Below are 23,872 nucleotides of genomic sequence, written 5' to 3' on the forward strand. Positions count from 1 at the left end.
GGAGGGACCCCGGCCACCCCGGCTTCCGGCCCGCGGGCTCCGCGTCCCCTTCCGGCGCGGGAGGAAGCGGGCCACGTGCAGCCGCCGAGGAGAAGGGCGGTGCTGGGGCCGCGGGGACAGGGTAGCGCGGCGGCGTCCGGCCCCGCCCCTGCCCGCCGCGGGGAGCGTAGAGGGTCTCGGGCCCGGGCCGCCCCCGCTCAGGGCTACCCCTGAGGTTCCCGACGCACAGCCCGCCGCGCTCGGCTGGGGGACGCTGCCTGCGGAGGAAACAGGCAGCCGCCCGATCCGTCGGAGGGAGGCAGCGCCGCCCGGGACTTCCCCTGCGCGAGTCGGGCCCGCGTGTGACCCTCCTCCGCAGCCTCGTCCTGGGAAGCGCCTGTCCGCTGTCAGGTCACGCACCTCTGGCAGGACCCCACGATGGTGGGACAGGGTCTCGACCCTGGCTGTTTTACACAAGTTACATACGTGTGTGTGTGTGTAAATTTTTCCCCTTTCCACTACCCAGGGTTGAGGATTGGTACCATTGTGGCACCGTCCTCTTTCCATCTAGGACTCCAGACTGTGGCTGGCATTGCTTGACTCCGGTGTTTCCATATGCCCCAGCAAATGCCCTCCCCGCCCCTCCTCCTCCTGCTCCCTCTTTCCCTGCCCCCCTGCCTGGTTGGCTGGCAGCACTCAGGGTCACAGTGTGACCGAGGAGGCCTGGCCTCCAATGCCCCCTGCCTCGTGTGGTTCTGAGAAGACAGTGCCTTCCAATCGCATGTGCCTCTGGAATGGTCCCTTGCCTTGGGGCCCTGGCCCACCAGCCCTCCCGCAGTGCTCCGCCAGTGTCTGCCTGCGCTGCCAAGACCTGGGAAGACCAGGGGCCTCCCCCCCTCTGCAGCCGTGCAGGGACTGCAGAAGCCCTGTGGATAGCGGTCACCTCCCGACTTGCGGCACCTGCAGGTGTCCGCGCCGGCCAGAGGCTGTACCCGACCAATGATGACCGCCAAAGTTGCAGAGCGTTGGGCGCTCGTTGTGGGGCCACCGAGGGGCCACAGGCCAGAAGCACAAACTGAATGCTGCCTTCCGCGAGTACCAGCGTGGGGGTGTTGGCTATTTGGTGGAAGGCAGAAAATGAGGTGCGTGCGCCACAGCTGCATGCAGGTTCCCCTCACACGCCTCCCTTTCCTGTGTTCGTCCTCTATCTGCGCTGGCTGTGAATCACTTCTTGCCAAATGATCTCAGTACAGATGGGAAGTTTAATTTATTTGAGGGAGGCCTCTATGCCATACAGGTACCAAGAGTCACAAAAAAAGTATTGAATTAAATAAATAAAAATAAAACACCCAGTGCTGGGTTACTAATCCATGCAAAATTTGTACCCCCTGATGGGCACTGTGTGTTTAGACCCAGCAAATGCAAGCCCAGAGTGGTATATGTGATGTTCATGGACCTTGAGGCAGGATGATGAAGTGAAAATGTGTAAGTCCTGGTGCTGACACTAGCTGTGTGATCTTGAACCGGTTACTCAACCTCTCTGAGCTTCAAACATTTTCCACAAAAACCAGAATAATTCTTTATCTTGGCAAAGTCGTTGTGAATGAAGAGTAAATTAATAATGTACTTAAAATGTCCTAATATATAGGAAGTGCTCAGTAAGTATTCAATTCATTGTTGAAAATTGTTGGAAATTAAGCCAAAAATGATTTCTGTGATCATATGTCAAAAACCTCTGGAAAGACAGCCCCCTCAGAGGTCATCAGGCACCCCAGGCAGGATCTGGAGATGCTGAGAAGGGGGAAAGAGAAGGTAGAATGAGGACTAAGGGCTCAGGACCTTACTTCCTGTTGGTTTCTCGGTTTGGGTGCAGAGAAGGTGTTCTCACAGCCTGAGTATGTTCTAGTCTCCTTTCCCTCTTCCCTTCACCCCTTTTTCCTTCTCTCTTCGGTTTCCTCCCGAACTCATGGGATCTCAGTTAGTCCTATGAATCTCAGTTTCCTCATCTGGAAACCCAGTAATCAGCTTAATTCATAGGGTTGTGATAAGGATTAAGTGAGATATCATAGTCAGTAAATCAGTCCTGTTTCCCTTACGGCATCTCATTTCTTCCTCTTCTCTGCTGACCTCTAATTCTCCCTGCTTCTCCTTCCAGTCCTCCACAAAGACTGAAGGTGAGGCTCAATCAGGCACAGATGTGAGGGGTGCGTCTGGGAAACGTGAGGTTTCCACCCTCTTTGGACAGCAACCTTTGCAGATGACTGTCCTGATTGACTGCTAATACCTTATCAGCCTGTGATCTCCCACCACTGGCCTCTAGGCGTGAATACTTCCTGAATTACTGACTTCTAGGAACTCCTCCTTGAGGTTGGTCACAATTTGGAATCCAAGAGTAAATAAATTCAATACTGTAAGTTGATTCGATTTCGAGCCATTCCTAAACTCAGCAACATTAAAAATGTACCAGCCTTCACTGAGGGGCTCCTGGGCAGTCTGTCTGTCCGTAGGGGCTCGCACTGCTGTTCATCTTAGCGCTCTGGGCCTGGAGATCTGGCTTCACCTTCTGAGGACTGTCTAGGGCCTTGAGTGTCCCAGTGTCCGCTAGGAAAGGCCCTCCTGGTCCTGAGTCAGGGCTGGTGCCCTCACACGTCAGTGGTGCCTCCCCTCTCTGATGCTGCTGCCCTTTACAATTCAATCTGGACTGAGTGTGCTTGAAGCGTTTGTCTACTCAACAGCCATTTACTGTGATGCCTGCCGCGGGGGCATGGGATGGCAAGAAAGGTCCAGAGCCCTTGCTCCCTTTTCAGGATAACCCTGAAGGACTGTCCCAGCTCTCCATGGGCCTGCTGACTTCTTAAGTGCGGCTACATCGCCGTCCACCTCCTTTACCTGATCCTGAGCCTTTTACCTTCCCTTACAGGTGGTGTCCGTAAGAACATCCCATTAACTTCCTTCATGCTCATCTCCTCTCAGCCTGATTCCTGGGAAGCCCAGCCTACAGCATGGAGCTGTGTGGGAAACACGTAGAAGGTGGACCGAGCCATACTTGTGTTTAAACCCTGGTTCCAATACTTACTTGCTGGGTGACTTTTGACAAGTTTTTAACCACTCTAAACTTCACTTTTTATTTGGAAGAAGTGGATTATTGTGAAGATTAAATGAGTTTGTATGTAGTGTATAACTGCCTGGACCACTGAAGCATCTCAACAAATGCTAGTTCTTCCTTTCATGATATTTCTCAAACATGACCTCCCAAATCCTACTAGAAGTTACATTTCTAGTTCATAAATTTAATTTATGTTTTCCTATTATTGCAAATAATACTGCATCTTTAAAACAAGTGACTCATTATTAAAGTTTTAGAACACTGTCTTAAATGAAACATAATGGTAAAGAAATCAGAGGGAATGTGGACTTGGTTGACCTTAAGAAAGTGAGCTGACCATTTGATCTGGCTAATTGTTGCAAAACTCCCTCGCCTGTAGAATGGGACGTTAATGCTACATCTTATGACGGATGGTAAGTCATTTAAATGCCTACAGGAGTATTTTGCAGCCCAGCTGCTCTTCTGAAATGACCTTGCCATTCCTCCCTTCCCAGGTGGGGTCTGATTCCCCTCCCCTTGCATCTGGGCTGGACTCTGTGACTTGTTTGTCCATCTGAACGTGGCAGAAGCAGTGTTCTAGGACTTCAGACACTAGATCACATGAGGCTCCGTCGTTTTGTCTGGGTCTCTTGTCGGGCTCCCTGTGAGGGGCCCAAGCGCGTGGAGAACCCGTGGTGTAAGTGTCCGCTTCACAGTCAGCATCGTCCGGCAGCCCGTGGCCAGTCAAATGAGGATGTTGTCTTGGACATCCAGTCCACTGGGCCTTCTGAACTCTGCAGTCCCAGCCAGCACCAGACTGCACCCCCAGAGACCCCCTGTGCCCAGCCAACCCACAAACCATAGTTATCAGCCAGCTCCAGGCCCTCTCCTTCCTTGGGCCCTGGCTCCTGCTCATGTGTCCTCTGTACCGACTTGTACTTTGAGTGGCAGTTCTCAGGCTCTTTGCCTTCCTGCTCCATATTCTGAAGTCAGCTATTTATGCCTCCACTTCCCCATCTCTACCCATACTGACCTTTACCAAAGAAGGTGGGCTTTGCCTGGCACTTGAACAGGACAGATGGGCTCCTTGAAGACCGTGCCCAGATGTTCACCCCTGCGGCCCCAGGTCCTAGAGCAATGAAGGAGAAGAGGAGGAGAAAGAAAAGAAAACAACCAAAAAATGCAGCCCATCATGTGTGGGTTCAGAAAAATGCCAAAGATTCCTTTAATTCAAGTTCCTTTCAAACAGCAACAGTGTAAGCTGCTTTCTCAAGCTTCACAAGCAACACTAGTTTTTAATAGGCTGGAGTTCTAATAGGTGGTGAAACCAGTTTTTTGTTTTTTGTTTTTATCCCAGAAGAGTTCACTGGGCAAGTAGTTAATAGCTGCTACAATTTATGAGCTATAAACATGTCACACACCATGAGCTTCACAAAAATAAAGGGGTTAGAATTTTTATTTTAAATGATAAACACAAGTTCTGTGTCACATCTGAGAAAGCTCTTGTCTTTGCTTAAGAAACAGAGAGTCTAACCCCCCGCACCCCGCACCTCCCCCCGGGCAGTGCGCACAGCCATCTGAAGTCTCAGCCTGACCCACCTGCCGAGGGCCCTGCCTGTTCCTCACAGGAACTGGGCACTGGAGCACTTTCACTGCCCTGTACTCATAAATCAGATCCCTGCTTCTCCTCCTTGTCTTCCTCCTTATTTGACATGTTGTCCCTTGTTTGTTTTTATTAATGTTTCTTTGCCTGCCTGTAAGTGTAGTTTTAATATAACATAATACAGGCTCTTTTATTTAGCAGTTTATTATGTTTTTTTGTTGTTATTGCTGCAATGTTATTCATACCACTGTGGGTTTGTGTGCAAAATCTGTGTAACGAGTTCTGGAGATACAGCGATTCCCTATACAAAATCACCAAAACTTTCCTGTGGAGGAAAAAAGAGGAAATCAGAAAGAAGAAACTTGGTGGGGAAAGGCAGGGTTTTTCATCTGGAAGAAAGGGAGGCATGTTTCCAGGAACTTTAATGACGCCTGGGGACTTCCCGGTTTGGAGTCAGGAATCACTGTGTACGCTTGGTCGGTGGGAAGCCTTCTGAGAGGCTGGAGTGAAAGCCAGAAGCTGTAGGATGAACCGGAAGCTGGTGGGCCTCAGAGCCCAGGCTGACCTGAGGAGTGGTGGTGGGTGGACTTCTGGGCCTGGGTGTGAACATCAGCTGATGAAGGATGAATCCCAGGAGCTGGGAGTAGCTCCGAGAAGTAGGTGATGGATTTCCAATGCCAAGATTAGACTGAAGAGCTGTAGAGGTAACAGAGTAGTGCAGGGAGCTCTGAGGGTGTAGGACCGCCTGGGAGGTGGGAGCAAGCATTCACAGCTGTGACGGCCAAGGGGGAGTCATTTATCAGGAAGAGTGGAGCCCTCACAGCAGGAGGTGACATGGTGGCTTCTCCCTCTTGAAGTGGGAATGGAGGGGAAAGTACCCCACTGTGTCCAAAAATTCCTAGCCAGCCTGTCTGCTTGACACCTTGAAAGAGACAGGATTTTGGGACTCAGTGGCCATCAGTGGAAACTTAAGGCACCCGTATGGGGGTTCAATCCTCTGTTCCTGAGCAGCAATGAAGCGATGGCAGGGCATGGTGCCCTGGGCAACCTCTCCATAGTCAATCTGGAAGAGAAGGAGGATCTGGAGCCCATAGATAAATTTCTCTGCTTGGTTATTTTATAGCTCAGAGTGCTGGTTTTCCTTCATATCTTCATCTTCACCATGACCCTGTCCAGAACTGGCTGGGCTGCAGACCCCTTGGCTGATCTCTGGACCATTTGGTTTGCTCTTTCCTGCGGGCATGTGTAGGTAACTCACCTTCTTGTTTGAAGAGTCAGATAGAACTGGCATTTATTAACCCCAAGTTTTTGTTCAGAAAATGCAGAATCTTGTTGACACCAGTGGTCTTTATGGCCAAATTCCACAGATGCTCTCTCTGCTGCTAGTTGTTCCCTGAGGAGGAGGATACCCCCAGATTCCAGTCTTGCAGCTACTGATTGCTTTCTACCCCAATGCTGGTATTTACTCTCCTTTGGGAGTGACTGATGAGAGGGTCCTCAGCCTCCAATAAAGGAGACTTGATGGAGGCTTTTTCTGCTCTCTCACTGTTTTTGGTTCCAGGCAGGAAATGATGGACAGTAAAAGACCAGACTGGGGAATCATGGCAGGTCCTCCTGCTTGCAAGGAAGTATATCTGCGGAGTCCAGAGCCCTCTTGAACTGACATGTACCTGAACAGTGACGGTCGGTCCCCCTGCTGGGGGGAGACAGGTCTGGAAAGTCATGATTAGCTCTCCTTGGCAGAGAGGCGTATGGGAAATGTTGGTATGTTCTCCTCGTGTGCATTTTTGCTGAAGAGTCCAGAACCCTCCTGGACTGAGATGTGTCTGGAGGGTCATGATGGACCCTCCTTGGTGGAGATTCTTAGGTGTTCTGCTGAGCCTTCCTAGAATGAGAAAGACCTGGGAAGTCATTACGCCCTCCTAGAGAGAGGTGGACCCATGGAGCTGTGACAGGAATGCCTGTGGGAGATCAGACCTTCATTCTTGCCTCCATTTGCCCAAAAGGGCTCCATGTGCTTTCCCACCTGTCTTACCGTCTTCCTCATCCTCCTTCCCCAGTGTGAGGGTGAAGGCGACTCACATTATGAGCAGCTTATGCCATGTTCCACATCCTTCATCCCCTGCCACTGCCTCTTCCGGACATCGGCTGCTGTTCACAGCACTTGCAGTTGAATCTGAAGCCCCTACAGGCACCGAGGACAAGTGACACTTCACGTGCCTGCCCACTGAGAGTGGCAGGGCAACTGCCAGGGTAGGAGCATGTTGGCCTTCTGTGCCTTAGTGGGCAGGGAGAAGCAACCACTGGAGGGTGTCCCAGTTCTTCAGGGTGCGAGGCAGGCTGGTGTCACGAGCGAGCTTCAAGGGGAATGCAGCACGGCGAGGGGACACCTGGGGTCTCACACCTCTGGGAAATGTACTCAGTCCTGAAGGGGATGACCTCTGTATTTTGTTTTGTTTTGTTTTAAGCAGTGCAGCTAATGGGATTAAATTTAGCCATAATCACAGTTTACTATATCCAGCTAAACCTGACTAGATTATTTGGACATTGTCCAAGTGATTGATTAGTATGCTCATTCAAGGGATAGAATATTTGTGTAATGGTTAGGAATAAAATTGTTTTCAGAAATAAGATCTGCTGACATTTTTAAGTAATAAAAAAAATCTAAATAAATCCTGAGAGTTTCTTTACTGATCCATTGCATTTTCATTCTATCCAAAACACTGTCTCCCTCAGTGGGACTGGACATAGGTGCTCGCTGCTGAACAGTCAGTGTCTTTGCTCTTTTTACTGACTGACTCTGTTGACGCCAACCATCTAAAATTGTTTTTATTCTGCCTTATAAAGAAGGCAATGTCATGTCCTTACATAATATTAGCATTTGGAGAAATTCATATACAGTATCTAATTTCTCAGAGTAATTCTGAGATTCTGTCCTTATGTAAGTGTACTGAAAAGATGTATGCTGATCATCAGAGCACCTTATCTTCCTTGTCCAACCCAATACCTTGAAACCGGCTGTGAAGAGCAGTGAGAAGCAGATGATTCTCCAGGGATGGACGTGGAACGTGCCGCCTGTGAGCCCCTGGAACAGCGGCAGCAGCTGCAGCCGGATCCCACAGCCTGCCTCGCCAGCCTGCCTGGGGCCGGGAGGCAGGAGGAGGCGGAGCACACACGGCTGCATAACAGATGCATTTAGGAAGCACTAGCACTTTCTTCGTGCCCAGCAATGGCAAAGCACCTCTCATCTGCCTTCTCACTCACAACACAATACTAGCCGACAATAAATGAGTCATTCTCCAGGGTCACTTTGTTCTGGGAACATGTAAATAAACAAGCTATGAGACAAAGGCACACAATGAAGTGATCAGAGGGTCGGCTTGACCGTGAGTTACTTGAAGATGGTTCCTCATCTGACTTAATTTTATCTCTGCAGACAGAGACACTGGAAGGCTCAACTGATGTTTCTGGGCAGTGGCTAAACATGCCTCGTGGCTGAAGGGAGCAAGAGAGAATTTAGGAGATAGCTCAGGCCGCCAGTGGAGCCAAAGTCCTTGGTCCTCCCAAAAAGAAGATTGGATTTTCTCTGCGATGGGTCTAGGCCGGGGGCTATACAGTTTTCCATCTGGACTGTTTTGCTATCAAACGGGCAAGGCTATGAGACTCCCCAAGTCTTCCCTGGGCACATCCCTCTTTGTTGAAATCCAGCCCCAAAATATTCAGGGTCCCTAGAGTGCTCAAGATCAGTGCTACTCAATCTTCATTTTCCTGTAGATGACTCTTCAGTCAGGAATGAAGCACCTGCCGGGGGGTGTAGACTCCCATTCTACAACCTCACCTCTAAGCAGGGTGACTGCATACAACTGTAAATCAGAGACCCTTCTTAAAGATAGGTTTTTTGTAGGATGTTTGCATTCTCCCTTCTCAAAATGGGAACTTATGTTATTTTGAAACCCTTTTCCCATTCAAAAAAATTGTTGACAGTAAAAATGCATAGGAATAAAATATGTCATGGGGAAAAGATTGTATTCCTAATCTACCTTTCTATAAAGTCATACTTTGCAAAAAGGTAAAATAAGATAAACTGGCTTTATATAAACAAAAAACTGGCAACAACATTCTTCTTAGGCATTTTGGGCAATGTATGCATATTAAGGATGTTTGCTGTTTGTGTGCCTTATTATATTTATCAGGTCTTCTCCCCCTCTCCCCAACCACAGTCCGTACAAGTACACAGTGTATTTCTGGTCTACCCTTTATGCCTAATAAACAACCTGGTGGACATGAAGTGTTCAACAAATGAATATTAACCAAAAATTCTAAAGGCCGATCACCCTACATTTTGCAACATTATCTGATAAACCTAATATTATTTCACTAGATTTTTTTTTCAGACTCTGAGGAAAAAATATTTACATTGAAAACCCTATGATAAATACCCATTCTAATCTCCAGATGGCACAAAAAATTCTAAAGATCCATGTTTCCCAACTCCTAGCAAAGCCCTGCCTGCTGTGGGATTGAGAGAGAATGTCTGAAGGCATCATCAAAGGCATTTATTAAAATATTGAGCTGAGAGATATTCCCTTATTGGAGAAAGCTTGGCTGGCTCTGACTGGGCTCTGAAGCAGGACGCGGTGTGTTAAGACACAAGGACTCTTGCTGTGCTGCCTTGTTGTTGACCCTCGTGATTCTTGGTGCCTTCCCCTGTGAAAGTCCTTTTTAAAAAATAAATGCCTTTTAGTAGAGTGTCTAGAACATAAATGCCCAATAAATTTGAGCTGTTACTTTTAGCATTATGAATATGGTACGACCCAAGTCACTTAAACAGCAAATCCAGTTTCTGGAGACTGTGCAATGTCCTTCCTTGGGCTCTTCCAGTTTCCTACACCCTTGCTTCTCCCTTCCATGAAACCCTGGGATAATCATGGTGGAAAATAATGCCTTTGTGTTTATAAGGCATGATCATATCTGTTTTCTCATTTGATCCCCACAATAACTGTTGAAGTAAGTAAGAAAGATCTTGTTATCCCATTGTATAGGTGAGGAAATGAAGGCAAAGAGAGGTTAAATGACTTGCTCAAACTAATAAAAGTAGAATGGGAATTGTTCTTCGTATTGTGTCTCTGGGCCCAGTGGGACGAGCCTTAGCCAGAAGGATCATTCCCCCGTTCAGGTTCCCAGCTGACGTGTCCCCTGGTCTATGTCATTGGCCGGGTTCTGCTCCTGTCACTGGGAGCCTCAGGACGAGGAGGATTTCTCCTCCACTTCCTGGAACTCTGGGTCCACAGCCTGCTGCCTTGACTCTGAGGCCTAAGTGTCTGGTATCAGCCTCTCACTATGCCCAAGGCTGTACAACTGCTACTACTAGAAGGGACCTGGCTGGGTCAAGTCACAATTTCTAAACGTAGAAACCCTTTGAATTGACATCTTCATCTACTTTAAATGTCATCAACATGCTCACCATAGGCAGCTTTGTAAAGAAAGTGAAGTCTCAGAAAAGCACTGGGCTGGCTGGAGTAGATGGATAAGCTGTAGAGGTGCAGGGGTGTTTCTATTCCATGAAAAGCCAGAGTAACTCCAGCTTCCAGCAGCCCAGCCTGACAGCTGCGGCACTGAGGCAGTGCAGTTGACTGCTTTGCATCGTTTAGCATGAGCAACAGCCGTATGACATAATGCACTCACCTGAATCATGCAGTTGGGGGGTGGCGGGGTGGCCACCAGCTTGAGCCAGCTCAGGAATGCAGGTTGTGGGCATCTGTCTCCTACTTTGCTTTCAATGAGGTCTTATTGGCAGCTTGAATCAGCCATGGTGGGAGAATTTATACCAGAGAAACTAGCACACATTACAAACCAGGGTGCTCCATCTCCACCCCGAGAAAGCTGGTTGCTCCACATTAACCAGCACACACACCGCTGGCCACATGTGCAACAGGCCCGACAGCCTTGTCACTTCTTTCAGGTGTGTGCTTCTACTTTAATCTAATTTGGGGGGATCTTCTATTCAACATGTAGACAGCGATTTGCTGGTGTCGCATCTAAGATCTTTGAGAGCACCTCACTCTTCCCCCAACCCTCACAACGAAGAGCTCTCCAGGGCAAGGCTCTGGCCTACAGGCAGCAGGTCTAAAACAAGCCTTGCTGTCCCCCCAGGCAGTGTCTCCACCACACCTCCTACCTCCCCAAACAAGCACTGTGAGAGGGAGTTGTCCCGGCTAGTGGGAAGGAATTCGTAAGTTTATTTGTTCCCAGTTACTAGTATTGACACCGTGTGCTAACTCTCCTCAGACTCTGTATTTTCATAGGAAACAAAGAGGGCCTAAGGGTGAGATTTCTGGCAACACCGTGAGCTGCTGGGGGAGTTACTGAGATCAGAGTATTACAGCATTTCTTAAATGCTCTCAGGTTGGCTCGGCCAAGGGTAACCCTGCTAATTAATTTTGCAAGTCTGGAAAGAGAAAATGCTGATAATAATAATAATGACAATGATGTTTCACTGTCCTGCCCGATAATGTCCCAGGGGATTTCTCTGACTTTTGGTAAACCCTCAAATAGGAGAGATAAATTGAAAAAACTTGATCAGAATTTCTGTGACTCAATGATCTGAAAGTACTTGTTGAGAAGCAAAGATTTATTATCTGCAATTTAGCAAGACTCTAAAGATGGTCCTGTCTATCCCTTTCTTCTTGTTTTGCAAATACACCAATGATGACATCTGGAAAAGGTGCCGTGACTCACACGGAGTAAACTCAGGTCTCCTCTGCTCCGGGAGCACCCTCCCCTTTGACCTTTGAGGAGCCTGCAGACTCCTCACTTCTGGAACTCCATTCCCTGGAAGTGTACTTTAGATGCAGTGAGAGGGAACACCTGCCTGTGCCGAATCGACAAATATCCTAGGGAATCCCACACTTGAAAGGACCTCCAGAAACATAATCCCTGGGGCCGCTGTCTGGTGTTCCTGGGGAACGCTCAGCTGGCAGGTCGAGACTGGCCTTCACTGGCAGGCTGCCGGGGAAGTCTGGGAGGCTTTGGCCAGTTCTCAAAGTTTTCACTTTCTGGCACCGGTTATATGACTCATATGGGGTCTCCTTTTCAAAGCCTAATATTTCAGGGATGCAGCTGACTGACTCATACAGGAGGAAAGCAAATGGGCCATGAGGTGTGTGCAGAGCAGTCTGCTTTGATGGGATTTATTGAGTTTTAAGAAAATAGGACTTAAGGGTAGATAAGAGGCAGAATTCTGACGACCTTAAGTTCAGAGCTTTCCCAGGACATAATGTTCAACAACTATTGTCAAAATCAATTTTTGATGAAGCTTTGGCATCTACATTTACTCACCATTTAAAAAATGAACTGTGCAGCAATTGTTAAGGAAAGAGAACCAACCCTGGAGTCTCCTATAATAATAAAGCTATATGTTTCTATGACACTTTGTAGTTTATGAAATATATTATCTCATTTGATCCTTACAAAAATGCTATGAGTTCGATACTTTCATTATCCACATTTGGTATATAAGGAATTAAAGCTCTCAAAAGTTTAAAGATTTTCCCAAAAGTGTCATAGGAGAACAAAGACTTGAACCCAGGTCTACAGAATCCAGACTATAAGCTTAAAAACAAACACATACACACACAACCAAAAAAACTAAAACCCTGTACCATAGCTCTTATAGAAGCACTTTAGTGCAGAACTCACAGCAAACTTGATCTTGAGCTCTTTATTCTTTCCAAAGATGCCAGAAGCTCTGGAAGCTCTTGTAAGGACATGGCCTCTCCTACATGGCATGGAGTCTGTGGGATGGTTCTAGATAGTGATGTTCCAAATCAGAGTCATTGTTCAAAACAGCACTGGATGGAAATTCTTTGTGCACCCAGAAAGTTCAAAAAAAAATCTGTTATACTGAATATTGGACCATCTTAGTGTGCCCTTTTCCTGCCCAAGAGAGAATCAAATACTAAGAGGACAGGTGCTGAGACTCTTGCTGTCAAAGTCTAGAGGATGTGGGTGGACCTGCCAATACACCAGTCTATGCAGTGTTTGAGAAGATCAGGTGAATGCCTGTACATGAAAGTACTTCTGCAAACTCTAGACTTATATGGGTGAGTCTACCATCTTCAGATGAAAAGGAAGTTGAAAATTTTTCAGATGGGCAAGGAGTATCCAAAATCACACTTGTATTTTGGAAGCACTTATCAGTATATAAGAGAATCTTAACAAGGGCTGGTGCAAAACATGTTTAGGCATCACCCTACATCCCCACCCCCAAATTATTGTATTTATTCTCAAAGCCTTTTTCATTAAGCATGAATTACATTTTTGTATACTTGTAAAATCATGTAAGTTTAACTCCGAGTGGTTGCATGGGCCAAAGCCCCTTTGCTACCCGTGTAAACTCCTCCTTCATTGCCCAGGAGTCTCTGGCTGTGGTTAAGGGACCCATGAGGCAGGACTCCTTTGGCTGGGGCAGTCTGGCCAGCTGTCCATAGGGTTGGAAAAGTGATCTTTCTTGGGGTGTAACTATATCAAGATAAAAAGAATCAAGACTGGTCTTGAAGGGCCAAATCTTAAAAAACCAGAAGGCACTTAATGGGTGTGCACCAGTTGGAGTGGGGAGCAGAGAGGGTGAAAAGACGCCAAGCAAGCAGGTCAGAAGGAGGGAGTGGGGCTTGCCAATGAAAAGGGCAGCTCAGAAGCGAAGTCCACAAGCTCTGAGCACCTGCCAGGATGCCTCTTTCTTAAGGTTTGAATCTGAATGATCCACTAAGTGGACCAAAACAGGACACACAGGATAAGGAGGTCTCTTAAATTTATTAATTAATCATCAAAATTATATCTTTTGATTCACCTGATTAATATGGGTTGTTCTTTATAAAAATGATCTCCTATCTAAAAAACTGTTATGCAGTCTTGGAGATAGCAAGCAGTTTTCTATCATTCTCAAGCCTCCAAAGTCCAAACGTGTTGTCAGCATCTGCTTTGGATGTAGGTTTCACAGATGGGTTGAGATCAGCCAAAGATGACACTAGGATGACAGGCAGGCCTCTTGGAGGCTGTACCTATTGAGTGTGAATTGGTGGGGAAAAGTGGGTGATCATTTTAGTCCAAGGCCTGTGGATCAACTATGGGGGCCCAGATATTCTGCCTAGTCGATACACTGGGATCAACTAGTTTGGGGCACTAAGTCATATTGCCTTAACTCCAGAAGAGGCTGAGTAGTTAAGAAGAATGACTATTTACAGTGGGGCCATCATCTTTTTCTGCTGCTACAACGTGCATACTCTCTGTCTAGTTAACTCTGAGGATAGCAGGGATCTTGGGAAGCCAAATCTGTCATTAAACTGTGGCCTTAGCAAGGAAGGGTCCTAGAGGGAAAATGCCTCTCTATTCCAGAGATCAGAAATGCTCATGCCTCCCTTTCTGGAGTGCTGGAGACACACAGTGCCTGCTCCCAGAGCCTCCTGTCTCTAGACTCAAGGTCGAACCCTGCCTCAATTCTTCAGATACATCACCACCACTGATGAGGCTCTGGATTCCTTCATTTTCACTCACTGCCAGACTATCCTTTAACCCTAGTCCTTCCAGCTCTGATCTAGAAACATCCTGAGCTCTAAGGCAACTTCCAGCCCATTTCATCCAAGATGTGTGGATATTGTTACCAATCATAGCTATATCAACAATTAACCTTTCAGTGCACTTACCTGCGACAGGCATGGGGATGCACGTGTTTATCTTCATTAGCTCATGGAGTCCTCACCACAGCCCTCCTAGGTAGGTGCTATGATGACCCCACCTTATAGATGAGGAAGCCAAGTCTCTGGGTGCTGACCTGCCCAGCACCACACAGTTGTTAGGTGGTCAAGTCAGGATTCAAGCCTGAGTCATTTGGACTCCAGAACCTGGGCTCTTAACCATCAGACATTTACTGCCTCTGGGACTGACCTTGATCCACCTCCTGAGAGGGAGACTCCTATTCATGGAACACATCAGTGACAAGTGGTCATGAACGCTTTCTGTGCTGAAATTCAAGCATTAAAAATTGTTAGAATTCAAGCCATGATATGGAGGAAAATACCCCCAGAGACAACAAGATGTCTAAGAATCCATGAAAAGTCAAGCAGTCTGCACTGTGTTGCTCTAAGTTTAACATTTTGAAAAACATGGATCGTGTGGTGAGCTTTGGGAAAATGCTTAACAAGACACAGACTCATGCATAAGACCTTGCTCACATTGGGAAAGCAGCCAAGAACTCCTGCCCCCTTCATCCCAAAGAAGGTGCCCTATGAAAGACCCCAGAGAGGACAGGTCCTCCTCCAGAGAGGGCTCATTATTTCTCACACTGTGATGGTCTCCTAATGAACAAGTAATCAGTAAGAGTGTTTCTATTATTTTCTATGTGATTCAGAATCAGTGAAACGATAAGCCTTTCATGCTTATTTATGAAGGACATGTCACATATACTTGGTGTCCCAAATAGCTTTTCAGAGAAACAACGTTGAAAATTAGTAACATGGCCTGTTTTATGATCAACCTTGTTTTCTCACATATGATTCAAAACGTTTAAAAAAACTGAAAAATCCAGATTTATGAATCAGGAAGAAAATGGAAAAAAGTAAAAATTACAGATAATCCCCAAACCTTATTTCAATCACTAGGATTCTTCCCTTTTAGATACTTCACAGAACAGCTAATGAGTTGTCAATCATTACTTTATTGAGCATTGCAAGGTGCACAGCATTGTACATAGCTTGAAAATGTCAAACTGGTATTTGCCACATCCTCTGTAGGCTTCCCTAACTTCCATGGTTCTGTGGTGCTTCCTCCTGTGCTCTAGGGAGCATGCTTCTAGTACCTTCATGGTAACATTTACCATGATGTCACATGTACCAATTGCACCATGTGTTCTCCCCACTAAATTTTTGCACTCAAGGACGGGATCCATGTATTGCTGATCTCTGGAAACTTGATGTTCAAATACACATTTGATAGATCAATGACCGAGTGAATGAATTCTTGAGCTCTGGCTCCTTCTCTGCATTTAGGTGGGAGTGAGGATGCTGAGTAAGAAGCCATTCAAAAGGCACAATGGAAAAAAGGAGTGTGCAAACATGCGGCTGGTCCCCGGACTAGAAAATCAGCTCCATACTACTGAAGAGTTGGCAATCTCCCCAAGAGCCAGAGAGCACAACAGAGCCACAGACAAATCTTCAAACCAGAGGTGGGGTGCATCAGCCCAGAGAGGCAGTGCTGGCGCCGGTGAACTGGAGGCACAGCCAACCCCAGTGGTCCAGAGCAGAGGGTCTGAGCCACCTCACCTGAAGGATACTTGTGCTTTAAATCCCTTCCCCAATTTCAAAAAAGACCACATAAGAATAAATAAATAAGACACTAAATAACTAAGAGTAAAAAAAGAAGACATTTCCAAATGGCTCTCAAGAAGCAGTTTGGATGCCCTGCTCCTTGCATGGTGCCAACGGGCTCCAGCTGCCACGGTTGCCCTCTTTGGGCCTTTCAGCATCCACATCCATTACAGTGAGGGAACACAGGTTCTGGGGGAGGCAGTAAGCATGGCGCAGTGCATGGAGGGCTAATTGTTTCTTCACATGGGATGAATCCAGTTGATGAGTCAGGGCCTAGAGTCTGTCTGACTGGTGAAGGAGAAGACCCTGCTATGGGAGCAGGTGAACAGTGACACACACCACGTCTCTGGCATCCCAAGTATAACAGGACACATGCGAATCTGCCATCATCTGACAAGGAGACTGAAGGCAAGCAGTCTCCCTGTGCGTCAGGTCCCCCATCACGTGGGGCTTTGGACAGAACACCTCCCTGGTCACACCTAAGATCTCTTTCATCCAGCAGGATTCTTGACCCATCAGCACTAAGGCAAACCCCTTACCCTTCCGTGTGCGTTCCTGCTGCTGAAATGAAGGGAAGCCCAGCTACAGATTTATATGCTCACAAACAGAAGTGTTGGTAAAACACTGCTTAAGATTCTTAGATAAGTCTAGTGCATATTTCTCTATCATGCACCAGTTCAGTGTTCACAGACCCCAACACTGCACCACCAACTGATTAGCGTGGCTACTCTTCTACTCTGGTGCAATTCAATTATTTTTCTGCAAAATGTAACTCTTACTACACTTACATTTCTTAAACCAACCTGATGCAAATAGTTGACCCATCACATTCTCCTTACTGCCTTTCTGGATCCCAAGTTTTTGCATTTAACGGTCAGATAAAATTGGTGGCCTGCAACCCCCAGATCAGTATTTCACACTTGGCCCCTTTCTGCCTCACAGCAAGTCTTTAGAACGCTCAGAAAAGCCAAGGTGATTCCATCTAGGCTGAGAATGGCAAAGCAAAGTTTGGGAGGTTCTGTTTTCTTTCTCAGCACAAGATTTAAAATGACAAATGCTTGGTCAAAAAATTGGGGATTAGCTCTCAAATCAAGCTCGCATTAATGGGAGGGTTATGTTCTCTAGCCTCAAACACACTAAAAATAATTTCCTAGGAGAGAATGATTCTTAGCAAGTTTATACCCACATAAACTAGGATATAAGTGGACATGGATATATTTTTTTCTGAGATGCTTAAATAGTTTTTCTTTAGTTTTCTATACATTTATACTCAACAATCTCAAACAAGCTATTATACAAAAACAATCATTAAGGACAGAAGTCAGAGTGTCTTACTGTATTAGGTATTTACTTGATGCATAGGAAAGACCAAACAAATATATTGCAGAATATGAATTTTCATATTAGCCTAAAATGTAGGTCTCTGAGCTCAATCTTGTCAGCCAGAGATTTGATGTACATCAAGTTAATCCAAGCTTGCTAAGGATGTCCTCAGACCTATAGCACCTACTCACAGCAGGGTTGTGAACCCTGCACCCTCTCCATTATACCAGAGAGAACTATACTATATTGTTCAAGGAATAAAGAGTTTTTGCCCTTGCATTCAAACTTGGTTATGCCACATTTGATGTAAAATGTTTATCATTACCTAAAAGACAAGTGCAACAAAATTCAACTTTGGAGGAAAATATTAACCCAAGACAGGTCCTTGGGAGAGGTGGAAAGCTAAGGGGTATAACAGATTCTACTTCTCTAAGAAAGTTATTTCAACAGGGAAACATGTTGTCACTTCACCAAGTCCAGATGAGTTGGGGAGAAAGAAAGCATGTGATAACAAATTGGCTAAGAATATTTATATCAGTTTTGCCTTAAGTCTCATAGAGTAATAGGAGAAACAAGATTCTTTTCCCCTTTTCCCAGAAACATTTTGCTTAAAGTTGACCTCATTCTAATTCTTCTTTCCTCTGTAATTTTTAATTACCACAAATTAATCTGTAACAGAGTGAATAACTAAAGATTCTAATAGCTTGGAAGTTTGCTCATATCTCAGCAGATGACCTACACAGAATCCCACCAGAAACACTTCTCTTGGGTCAAGTCTAAATTGTACCATCTTCTTAGGCAAAAACATGCAGACACCCCCTAACCAAGGCCGAAATGTGATGATAATTGACAGGGAACAAAAACCCACTGTAAAGACAAAGTATTTCAGCTTCCTCTATTTAAAAAATCATATTCACTGCAACTGGGTACTATTAGTCTTTTGAGTTTTATAACTCTCCAGAATTGTCAAAAGTGACCTTGTAGCCAATACTCTTGCAGACTCTGAAAACCACCTGAAGAAGGCCACCCATGGTGCCAAAAGCTGTGTCAAAGAGCAGAGAGAGGGTGCCACCGAGGCCCACGGCGATGTCCTTGCACACAGTCGGAATTGCGCCCACCATATACACGGGAAAAGCCGCCACATCCACAATGACTCGGACCAGGACACCCAGAATGCGGCAAATGGCCTTCATCAGACAGCAAAAGGATCCGGAGAATGGCCCTGATGACTATGGCCGTGACTCTGAGCACCTTCCAGAGAATGCTCACCAGCTCTTCCCCGATGGCAATGAAGTATGAGATGGTGGCAGAACCGAGGTGGTAAAGGCAACTTTTTATGCCTTTGGTCACTTGTTTGGTGACATGCCACAGGAAATACACAATGTTCTTCAGGATTCCTACTGCAAGGTAAGAAATCAGATGGAAGAGCTTGATGAATGGGGTGGCAATGAAGCCCATGAGCTTCCCCCAAAAGCCGCCGACATCTGTAGGTGCCTCTGCAGGTGGCAGAGCCAGTCCCTCACTCCTCGTGCCGGAGAGGGGGCTGGAGTCTTCCGTAGATTGGCCATTCGCTCTTCATCCTGGACTTGGTTCACCATTTCCAAGATTTTTTTCATTTTCTCTGTGTCTTGGTCAGTTTCACCACAGTTGTTCTGAGACAGTTGAGGTTGAATGGAAGCAGTTTCTCAAGTTCTTTCACCATCACATCTTCTATGATGTCACTGTCCCAGATATGCTTCACAAAACCCATGGCTCAGCCTCCTCCAGGGACAGCACAGCAGGCCGCCAGCCAGATGAACTCAGGGATGGCCACTTTGTCTTTAATTTTGCAGTCTGAGGGCACAGCGCCTGTGGTGATATATAGGTCTTCCCCGCTGCCACACTGCGGGCTCAGTGCCTGCTCCATCAGGCTGTTGAGATTCATGTACCACCGTTCCTGGAAGGTCGGGGTCATGGGAGCTGCATTTGTGAGAGTGAATGTAGCCATTTGGAGATCTCTGCTAAGGGAGAATGGGTATAGCTGTCCTCTTTGGTAGCCAGAAAATCCAGGTAATCTGTATTCAAGCCTTGCTTGCATCCCAGATTGGTCACAGAGGCGATGGCATCAGCCTCCTCAGTCACCTCCTCAAGGTGGCTGTTGGAGTCATTGATCTGAAAGAAGAGAGCACGTGCTGAGATGCGGCCCCGTTCACAGCAGGGAGCAGCACTGGGATCGTTCTGCCAGCACCAGAGAAGCCCCTATGCCACTAACACCTTCAGCTCCTGGCCTTGGGAGGGCTTGGCTCTCTGCTGCACACACACTTCATTCTACATCCCACAGTCCTGGTACTTGACAAGGTCTTCCAATAAGCTGTTTCCTATTTTACCCCCTGTGCAGAGTCCATCCCTGTTCTGTGGCACTTCCCCACCTCACACACACACACTCATGCACACACGCACACGCACACACAGAAACACCATCCTGACATTCGTGTTTAATCTGCTGTGGATTTATGAATTTCATAACTTTTCTTTGAAATCTTTTTCTATGAGATTCAAATTAACTTCAAAAATGAAAACACGCAGAAAGGACATCTCAACAGGCCCATAAAAACCAGAGCCGATTTCAGATCATCAGATACCAACATTGGCTGTCTTGTTATGAACACATTCTGAATGAATGTTTAAACAATTTGAGATTATGAAAAACAATGTACTCTAATCAGAGCACTTAAATCAAATGGGGGAAAACGTGTACTTTTCTGTCAGTTATTAGATACTTACCAGGCCAAGATAAAAGTCAAATTTGACCAACAGTTGTTTGAACTTAACCTCCCCATATATTTTCCATGATTAACAATTCATTTCCCATCTAGGTCGGTTTAGATATGTGTTGTGTACAGATAAGGATGATATATACACGCGATATTACCTCCTTTATCCCCTCTAGGGGACGTCTAGAGCTAGTCTTCTCATCGGTGACCCTGTGACACGGCATAGGCAGCCCGCTGGTTTGTCTTCAGCCAAGAGGCCACCCAGGGGAAACGGTGCCCAGTGGCTCCAGGGAGAGCTGGCAGGCCTGGGACATGCGCAGAGGAGAGAGACTCTTGGATGAGGAGGGGAAAGGAGCAAAAGAGAGAAGTTTCAACAGTTTCCCCTAAAGTATATAACTCCATAGATTTATCATTCCCAAATTTCTTTACTTTGCTTAATTTCTTTTTTTCTATATAGACTACCTCCTGGATAAGTGTTTATTGATGTATCAAGAATTTCATAGGCTTAAAGTCTCTCACTAAGAATAAGCTACAGGGACTCCCAGCTCTTGCCGAAATAATATCAGCCATCTTATAAACAATATGATTCAGTTTATTTTTGTTTGTTTTTACTAACTCCTTTGTACTATTACTTACAATTCTTCTGTCTGTTCATGAAATATTTCTGTCTTCCTGTAATTTATTTCCATTGATTTTGTGTTTTCCAAAATGAGTCATTCAAAAAATAGAACATTACTTTATGAGGTGTCATGTAACCATATTACTTATAAAATATATTAAATCCCAGGGCCTTTTAATAGTCTGCTAACTGACCTCCACTGAGAGAAATGCCCATTATAATTCCTACTTCCTGTCTTAAAGCCATTTTCTAACCCAGCACAAAACTTTCTTCTAATCCTAAAATAACAGATATTTTAATATCATTTGTTAAATAATCATCTGAATATCTAACTAAAATCAGTATAACAGCTCCTTATCATCAGGCTTATTAATTCTACAAAACAACATGTATTTCTTGGTAGGCTCTCACTTTCTAAAGGAAATGTCAAAGTGTGTGTGTAACTGAAATGCCTAACTCATATATAGGAAACTATTAAAAATAGCATTGGATCTTAAAAGTCTAATATATTCTCTGATACACTGTCATGTAAAGGGCAGATGTATTTTCCATGCTCTCTGCAGACACAGTTTAATGATGTGGTTATTGCAATTATAGTAAGTTACTGACAACACTGCTCCCTAAAGACAAAAATACACTTATGATGTAAGAGGTAATTTCAGATCACAGTTTCTGGGTTACACTTGCCTTCTTGTACATACCACTAATCTTACTCTTTGGTAAGATTAAATCCATGGGATTTATTTTCTGGTTTAGAATTAAATGAAAAGAGACTTCCAATTTTCCTGCTATATGCATGTAAGAAAATCAGACTGAGAGAAAATTATGAAGGAGTACTGGAGAGGAAATATTCACCCATTCAACAACGTTAAGGATATATTATGTGTGACTAGCATTGTAGGATGGGGCATCCAGGGATCCTACATCCAGAGACAGGGACAGGTACAAAGCTCTCTCTGTGTAATCCACCCCATGGCTGACTGAGTCCCCCTGGGCTTCTCATGTTACTTGATAACAGTTCCTGAGTTTAATGGAATTTTCTTCCCTAATCACAACATGTTAAGTAAGTTTTAGAAGAATGAGCTCTCCCCCTCCACCAGCATCCTGCCCCACGATCTTAAAATAAATTCCTTTTCAAATTTAGTACCAAGAAATTGTTTCTCTCAAGTGAGTTTGTTTGTTTCTTTATACCAGACAGTAAAGCTGTTTAAACCTATGGGATTTCTTTTTTGGTTTAGAAGTAAATGAAAAGAGACTTTCAATTTTCCTGCTATATGCATGTGAGAAAATCAGAATGAGAGAAAATTATAAAGGAGTACTGCAGGGGAAATATTCACCCATTCAGCAATATTTATTAAGCATCTGTTATGTGAGACTAGTATTGTAGGAGGAAGCATTAGGACTGGGGTTATGTTAATAACAACAACACATTTATTGAGTACTATATGCCAGGCACTATTCCAAGAACTCTGTATGTATTAAATTAGTAAATGGCTGCACTAAGTATTTTCTCTTTTAAACTCACAAAAAAGAAGGCACTATCATCATCTTTTGATAGGTGGAGAGACTGAGGCGCATCAAGATTAAGTAGTACCCAAGGTCAAGGTCACCCAGTTAGTGAGTGGTGGTGTCACGGTGTGAACTCAGGAGGTCCTGCTCACAGCTGGTGTTCTTAATCACTGCTTTACAGCAGGCCTCAAAATACACTTTCACGTCAAGAAACTCACCATCTACTCAGGGAAACAAGACATAGATACATAAAAGTTAAACAGAAAGCCAAGAAAAAACAAAAGCTTAGTAAGTTTATGTTAAGTGCCAAATAAATGGTATAAAGAAAAAGAGCAACCAGATTCCAGAGGAAGGAAAGGCACGATGAATATGGTCAAGGAAGACATCTTGCTTCCTGGAGAAAATTAAGCTGTGGTGGCATCAGAAGGATGTGCAAGACTTACACATTTAGAGAAACAGAAAGGTCAGAAAGGCTGAACAAGACTACTCTGCACAGAGGTGTGGGGGCAGAGACGAGCAGCCTGTGGAAACAGGATTCTGACAAGTCAAGGGTTTAACTGGAAAGAAAAGCAGGGAAACAGATCACAAATGACCTGATACACAGACAAGTAATCACAGAACAATTACAACTATCACTTAGGGAGCGGTCATTATCTACCAGGCACCACAGTAAGTGGTGCCTCATCCGGAAGTCCTGCCCATCTACAATGGTCTTGCTTACTGCTCCTTAATCTCTAAAAAGTTAACTTCTTATATTGTGAGTATAGAAATAATTCATGCCTGTTAGAGAAAACTAATTACCCTGACATAACCACCTACAGAATTGGTAGTGGGTGTAATTTATTCACATGTGAATAATTTGTGAGAGGTATTGCCCACAAAATGCATGAGCTGTAATGATGCCAAGAGAGAGAAAGTATTTTAGAGCCATTCAGATCCTCCACTTATTGGAGCAGCTAATATTTCTGATCGTAAAACTGTGCTAATGGATTTCCTGCCTCATTCATAAGTGAGATGCTATTTATTCTCTTTTGAGCACATCTCACTAGTCTAAATTTTCAGTAGCATCCTATACTTCCTGGTTACATGACAGGCAGTATTCATGAGGCCCCTTCAAAGAACTTCTCCAACCTCTTCTCTCAAATCAAACCTTCCCTTATATTCAACCAAAGCAGGCCAACCCCTGCCCGACTCGTGTCAGCTAATGGCTGTCCAGTAAATGCTGCCCTGAGTCCCTCGGTACCACTGCCCACGTCGTCGCTGGCTGGGGGTGCGCTCAGCGTCCCTCTCTGCTGCTTACGCCCCACCTGGGTGCTCAGGCTCTGCTCCAGCCACGTGGCTCCTGTGCTGGGGCCCCTCCTTTGCTCTCCCAGCTCCATTCTCCCCTCCGCCCCGCTCTGTGTCCCAGGAGGCTCATGTCTAAGGACCACATCATTGGCCTCTCCTGCCCTCTGGCTTCCGACTGGGGCAGCCAGAGGAAGGTGGGAAGGGCGAACCCAGAGTATTTACTCTCTTGCTCCCTTGCTGGCTGGTTGCTGGGGCTCTGGCGGAATTTCTCTGCAGCCTGGGCTCTCACCGGGCTCCCTGCGGCCCCACAGCCCTGGTGTATGAAGAGAGAGTAAAACCATAGTTTCACAGTAA

The 23,872-nt window shown here is 45.6% G+C and overlaps 1 long non-coding RNA gene and 1 pseudogene across 1 annotated transcript; both read right to left on the reverse strand.

Moving 5' to 3' along the window:
* Positions 1-9,208: 9,208 nt before the first annotated feature.
* On the reverse strand, positions 9,209-10,281 carry LOC130685156 (uncharacterized). The gene is made up of 2 exons (XR_008999533.1): positions 10,132-10,281; positions 9,209-9,385 (listed from the first exon to the last, which is right to left on the reverse strand). It is a non-coding gene; the product is annotated as an uncharacterized LOC130685156 (long non-coding RNA).
* A 5,077-nt stretch (positions 10,282-15,358) lies between these two features.
* LOC118936140 (endonuclease domain-containing 1 protein-like) lies at positions 15,359-23,610 on the reverse strand (annotated as a pseudogene).
* Positions 23,611-23,872: the final 262 nt, after the last annotated feature.

Source organism: Manis pentadactyla, chromosome 10 (genome assembly GCF_030020395.1).
Source record: "Manis pentadactyla isolate mManPen7 chromosome 10, mManPen7.hap1, whole genome shotgun sequence".
NCBI lineage: Eukaryota > Metazoa > Chordata > Mammalia > Pholidota > Manidae > Manis > Manis pentadactyla.